Source organism: Crocuta crocuta, unplaced genomic scaffold (assembly GCF_008692635.1).
Source record: "Crocuta crocuta isolate KB4526 unplaced genomic scaffold, BGI_CrCroc_1.0 scaffold27, whole genome shotgun sequence".
Taxonomy (NCBI): Eukaryota; Metazoa; Chordata; class Mammalia; order Carnivora; family Hyaenidae; genus Crocuta; species Crocuta crocuta.
This window is the reverse complement of record NW_027532250.1, coordinates 7098853-7105670: the sequence shown is the minus strand read 5'-3', so window position 1 is coordinate 7105670 and position 6818 is coordinate 7098853.

Genomic DNA, 6818 nt, shown 5'->3' with positions numbered 1-6818 from the left:
GGCCCGGGGCCGCCCGCCAGGCCCTGCCTGACGTCAGGCTCTGACCAGGGACATAATGTGCTGGCTGCTGCGAGACAGGGCCGCGAGGCGGGGCGGTCAGGGGGAGGCAGGCCAGGCGGGGAGAGGAGAGGAGAGAGAGAAACACAGTGAGAGAGAGAGAGGAGACGAGAAACACAGAAACAGANATTGGAGGGAAGTGGGGGGAAGTGTGGGGGAGAGATTAGCTTGGGAGACTCCAGAGCCCGTGACTCAAGCCCTTGGAGCCTCTGATTCCTTACCTGGCCAATGGGAGCCTTACTGGCTTGGGGAGGGGACAGGGCGCCCTCCCTGATGGGGGTGGGGGGAGGGGACAGGGCGCCCTCCCTGATGGGGGCGGTGAATCTATGTAAAGTGCTTTGGCAGAGCCCTGCCCATAGTAAGTGCACAAGAAAGTGGAGGTGACAAGAAAGGGGGTGAGGCGGGGAAGGAGGGATGGTGGAGGGGGGAAGCCCTTGTCCCACAGTGAGCCCTTCCCTGGGGCCCCGAGCATCTCCCTCCCACCCTCTCCGTGCCTCGGGCAGGAGCCGCCAGCACAGACCTTGGCCTGGCCTTGCCTGTCTCGGGGCCCAGCCCCCTGTTTATGGGCTCAAGAAGGCCATGATCCCAGGGCCATCGCGTCACCAAAGCCAAGCAAGGCCAGGCCCTGGTCACTGCGGGCCTTCCAGCCTCATAACCCCTTTTCCAGCTTAATTATTAAATGGCCCAGCAAGGCTGAGGGGCCGAGCCAGCTGGCCTCCTGGGTGTGGGCAGCCGTGGCTCTGTGTTCCCGGCCACCCCGTTAGGACACACACTCTGGAGACCCCAGGAAGAACCTGCAAAGTGCCTTTTCTCTTGCTCCCACTTTTCCCAAGAGCCTTCGATTCCCTCACCCCTCACCCTGTTTGTCAGAGTTCCCGTTTATTGAGCACTTACTGTGTGCTGGGCGTGGCCTTCAATCCTCAAAGTGGCCCCAAGAAAGGCAGCGCTGTGATTGTCCCATTTTTCAGAGGAAGAAACTGGGCTCTGAGGACTGCAGTCACTTGCCCGAGGCCACCTGCTAACGAGTGGCAGGACCAGGACTCCAGCCCGGCCACCCTCTTAACCAGCCAGCCGCTCCCGTGCCCCCAGCAGCCGCTGGGCACCAGGCCCTATGCCCACATGGCCTGTCACCCCCTGCACGGCCCTCGGAAGCAGCCGGGGACAACTTGCCCCCAGGAGACACTAGACATCTATTTGGGGACATGTGGGGCTGTCACGCCTGGGGGGACCCTACTGGCCTCGGGTGGGGTGGGGCCCACGGACGCTGCTTAACTTCAACAGCACAGAATTATTTGGTCCCAAGTGTCAATAGCATTGAGGCCCCCGCTACAAGGTTAGCCCCACTGTGCTGTCCATTTTACAGATGCAGAAACTGAGGCACAGAGAGAAAGCGCCTCCGGCCCAGGGGGCCCACTCCCTGCCCCCGCTCCTGGTGGCTCCTGTCCTCAGGAGACCCCTGGCTCTCTTCCGGGCCCTCACGAGTCCTTGCCTGCCTAGTATAAATGACGCCTCACCAACTTTTTACATCTGAAGGCAGTGTCTTAATCATTGGCTAAGAAGATAAATCAAACCAAAAAGTCACCGGGAAGGTCAGAACTCCTTTTAAACAATGTGCATTTTATTCAGAGCAGCTCTGAGGGACGTTTGAAATTGGCCACACGTGGCTTCATGGAGCGAGTCTTTTCTGAGCGCCTACTGTGTGCCAGACCCTGTCCTTGGTGCTGCGAGACAGTCGAGAACCAGGCAGAATGAGCCCCTCCTGGGTTGTTAGGCGCTGACACTCTAGTGGGGAAAAGTGCACCGTAAGCCAGAAGGAAGACAAGCAAGATATTTCAGACTGTGGTAAATGTGGCTGTGAGGAGGGAGAAGGGCTGTGACAGAGATGGTGGTGTCCAAGAGGGGCTTTCTGAGGAGGCGAAGCCTGAAGGATGACAAGGAACCAGCCTTGGGAAGAGGCAGAGTGAAAGGTTCTAGGTAGAGGGAACAGTCTGTGCAAAGGCCCTGAGGCAGGGGCTGGCGTGGGCTATTGAGGCACAGCAGGGGGTGGGGGGGGGCGGGCTGTGGCTGGAGCCAGTTGAGGGAGCAGGAAAGGAAAAGGAGATGGGGTAGAAGATGTGTCAGGGCTTTGCAGGTACTCGGGGGGAGCAGGAGGGGCGGGGGGGTGGAGCCAAGGGAGGATTTTGAGCAGAAGGGACAGAGGTTAGGTTCTAACAGGATCCCCTGAGAGGCAGTGGTCAGCTGAATGACGTCCCCCAGAGATGTCTGCCTCTTAGTCCCCCAAACCCAGGAAAGTTACTTTCTATGGCAAAAAGGAACTTCACAGCTGTGACTTCGTTACAGAGTCTGAGGTGGAAGGTTGCCCCGGATTATCTGAGTGGCTCAGTGGAATCACCGGAATCCTTATAAAATGGAGGCGGGGAGGAGGCGGGGGCGGGGGGCGCCCAAATGGCTCAGTAAGGTTAAATGTCCGGCTTCCAACTTTGGCTCAGATCTCACAGTTCGTGGGTTCGAGCCCTGCGTCGGGCTCTGTGCTGACAGTTCAGGACCTGGAGCCTGCTTCGGATTCTCTCTCTCTCTCAAAAATAAATAAAGCATTTTTTAAAAATGGAGGCCGAGAGAGGGAGGTTTGACTACAGAAGAGGGGACGGCAGAGAGAAGAGGGAGAGTGACAGAACCAGACTGGAGGCACCCGCTTAGCTGACCTAAGGAAGGGGCCACCAGCCACGGAATGCGGGCGGTCACTGGAGGCTGTAAGAGACCAGGAACCGGCATCTCCCTGGAAGCCTCCAGCAGGCACCAGCCCTGCCAGCACCTTGACCTTGACCCATCAAGACGGACTTCAGACTCCTGACCTCCAGAACTGTAAGAGAATAGGCGTGTGTGCTTTTAAGCGGCGAAATTTGTCATAATTTGTTACAGTAGCTGGAGGAAAGGAANAGGAAATGAGGAGAGACCCAAGGAAGTGAGGGATCTGAGAGAACTTGAGGAGCCAGCACAGGCAGCCTGGCCCTGGGGCTGGACACTTAGGGGGCGGGGGGAGCGAGCTGGGGTTTCCGGCCCCCTCGGTCAGCCCTGGGCAGGGGTGCGGGACAGAGAGCTGGCCACCGCATGGCAGATTCAGCTAGCCCAGCCCAGGAATAGTGACAGGGTGATGGGAGGGACCGGGCTCAGCGGCCCCAGGACCCTGCGTCTTACACCCTTCAGGCCTCTGCCCCGGTGTCCCATCTCAGAGAGCCCCTCCCGCCCTCCCTCCCTCCCCCTGCTTTAGTTTGCTTTGTGTGTCTTCCGGCACGCTCTGTGCTGCATGCTTGCTGGCTTCTCTGCTGTCTGGCGCCGGCGCTCAGCAGTCAGCCCTCGGGAGGGAGGACTTCAGCCCTCCAGCACCTAGTCTCCAGCACCTACACGTGGTCCTACACGTGGGCAGGCACGCGGGGCGCCCGGCACAGATGTGTGCACGAGGGAAGTGACAGTCTCAGGGTCACACGGTTGCTAAGTGTGGGGTCGGGATTTGAACTTCCGTGGGTCTAGTGCTCAGTCCTTCCTGCGGTATCAGATGTTTCAGTACACCGCAGGGCACCCGACCTCACCCGGGGTGTCTGTAGATAGGGAAACTGAGGCTCAGAGAGGCTGAAGTCTTCCCCGAGGCACACAGCTCGCCAGTGGCAGGGCTGGGATTCCGTGCCCACCAGTCTCTCAGCTGGGGTTCCCTCTCACATTTCCTGGGTGCTCTGGGCCCCTGAGAAATAAGGCAGAGTAGATGTAGCCCATACGGCCCACTGCCCTGGCCAGGCCTGGAGGAAGCCTGGCAATACCTCAAGCTGGGAGCTTCTAGAAATGAGGGTTGGGGGTTAGGGTCTGGGGTCCTGCAGGAAAACCCCAGCTCTGCCCCTCCTCTGCTGTGTGACCTCAGGGAAGTGGCCTCCCCTCTCTGGCCCAGGCTTCCTCCCGTAACTCCAGCTAAAACTCTGGACAGGCGCGCCTGGGGGCTCAGTGGGTTAAGCATCCAACTCTTGGTTTTGGCTCAGGTAGGTCATGTTCTTACAGTTTTGTGAGTTCGAGCCCCATGTTGGGCTCTTTGCTGACAGTGCGGACCCTTCTTCATACCCTCTGGCCCCCTATCTGTTGTCTCCCCCACCCTACCCCCATTCACAATGTCTCTGTCTCTCAAAATAAATAACTAAACTTAAAAAAAAAAACCACTCTGGACAAAGTAGATAAAGACGTATCGAGCACATTTTAAAATAAAAAGGTGCAGCGTGTATTCTAGCTGACACTTTGCATTAGAGAGCACTGCTGGGACATCCAAATGTAGTCAAAATAAAATATAATAAATTCAATTTGAAAAAGTCAACAGTAAACAAAAGAATTTATTTTTCTCTCGTGTGAATGAAGTCCAGATGTGGGCAGTTAAGAGCTGGTTTGGAGGCTCCACAAAGCTCTGTGTCCCAGGCTCCTTCCTGTTCACAACTCTGCCCCCCTGAGGGTGTGGCCCGTGGCCCTCCTTTCTCATGATCCAAGGTGGAGGCCATAGCGCCAGCCTTCTCGTCTGCCATCCAGGTGGCAGGATGGAGACGGAAACATGACGCGGGAGGGGTGGGCCCAGCTAGATCTCTAGGAGGGATTCAGAACCTGCCTAGCGCACTCCCAGTGCCAGCCCGTTGTCCGGAACTCAGTTATACGGCTGCACCTCGCTATTCTGCGTGGCCATGAACTCAGCTCAAGGTTGATCAAACATTTGTAAATAAACAAGATAATTTTAACTTTTTAAAATGTTTTATTTATTTTTGAGACAGACAGAGAGACAGCGTGAGCAGGGGAGGGTCAGAGAGAGAGGGAAGCACAGAATCTGAAGCAGCTCCAGGCTCCCAGCTGTCAGCACAGAGCCCGACGTGGGGCTCGAACCCACAAACTGTGAGATCATGCCCTGCGCCGAAGTCAGACGCCCAACCGACTGAGCCCCCCAGGCGCCCCTGAGATAATTTTAGATAGTGATACATGCTGTGAAGGAGGGGGGGGCAGCCAGGGAGTAAGGGCTGTGGGAAAGGACCTGAAGGACAGGAAGGCCCGGGGGCTGAGCATTCCAGGCACCAGGAGCAGAGTGTGTGCCCTGAGGCAGGAACGCCCGGCCTGGGTGAGGAAACAAAAGGAGCCCAGTGTGAGCCAGGCTGGGGCCATGAATGGAGGAGCAGAGCCCTGAGCGGTGAGCTCAGCCGGGCTGGGACCCGGGAGCAGCTGCGAGGCCCCGGGGTGGAGTCTTACGGAGGGGAGGGGAGATGCGGGAGGGCTGAGGCTGAGAAAGGAGACCTGAGGTGATGCGCCTTTGAGAGGTGCTGAGCTCCCTACGCCTATGAGATCTACCCAGAACCCTTCTGAGGGCTCTCATTCATTCACTCATTCATTCATTCATTCATTCATGCAGTGAGTGGGCTGCAGTAGCAGAAATGGCGCTTCCAGTCCCGGCCGTCACAGCAAACAACCAGCACTGCGACACAGTCCCCGGACGGCACAGCGAGCTCTGAGGGCACGATGACCAGGACCGCGGACGGCCTGCGTTTGCCCGAAGAACCGAGCAGGAGACAATCTCTGAGCTGCAATTTGAACTATACAGAAGCACTATCTTGGCGAAGCCTGGAGAAAGGGAGAGAACATTCCAGGTGGAGGGAACAGCCCGTGCACGATCCTGGAGAGGCAGGAAGAGAATCGCGCCTTCGAGAAACTCACGGGTCTCTGGCCTGGCCGGAGGGAGCGGGGCGGGAGAGGTCAGCAGAGGTCAGGTCTCAGAAAGCTGGGAGGAGGGCCCCAGGCTTCCGGGTTCTGGGCAGGATGATTTATTAAGAGCTCTGACCCCAAATCCCTGGGATGGGCCTGTGGTCAGATCCAAGACAAGCAGGGGCCCCGGCTGTCCTTGGAGGGTGTTNTGCGAGTCCCCGGGCCCTGGATGCGGGTCTGTTCCCTCGCTCTCGCAGCCCTGAGAGTGCCTCTGACCCTGCCTCCTGCCGCAGCCTCCCCTCCCATCACCGCTGCACTCTCACCCCTCACCCCTCCCTGCTAAGGCTCCACAGAACTGCACGACCCTGGCACCTGGAAGAGATTCTACGTCTCCAGTCACACCTACCCATTTCACAGAGGGAGAAACTGAGACCCCAGGGCACCAGGAAGAGGCCCTTCCCCCAATGTCTCACTCCAAGGTTGGAAGAGAGCCAGGGCCTGGTCCCAGGCCTCCTGACACCGGACCCTAAATCCTCACACTGTTTATTTGAAAAAGAAGAAAAAGAAGGAGAAGAAGAAGAAGGGGGGGTGGGGAGGCAGGGGAGTAGAAGAGGAGGAAGGGAGGGAGGAAGGGAGAAAGAACTTGGAAAAGAAACATTTATTTATTTATTTTTTGAATCCTAACCACCATTTCCTAAACACGTAATGGATATCAGACACTGTCTAAGCCCCAAACATGAATGATCTTAATTAATTTCCATAAAGCTTTAAGGGACAACTAGTTTCCCTCATGTTATAGAGGAAGCTCAGCCTACAGAGATCAAATAACTTGCCCAACGTCACCCAGTTAGTGTCAGAGCCAGGGTTTGAACTCAAGGACTATGAGTGCAATGCCTTATGATTTTAATCATTACTTTTTTGTTGCATTTATTTTTTTTTAATTTTATTTAAATCCAAGTTAGTTAACATGGAGTGTAATCGTGGTTTCAGGAGTAGAATCAAGTGATTCATCACTTACACACAACACCCAGGGCTCCTCCCAACACGCGCCC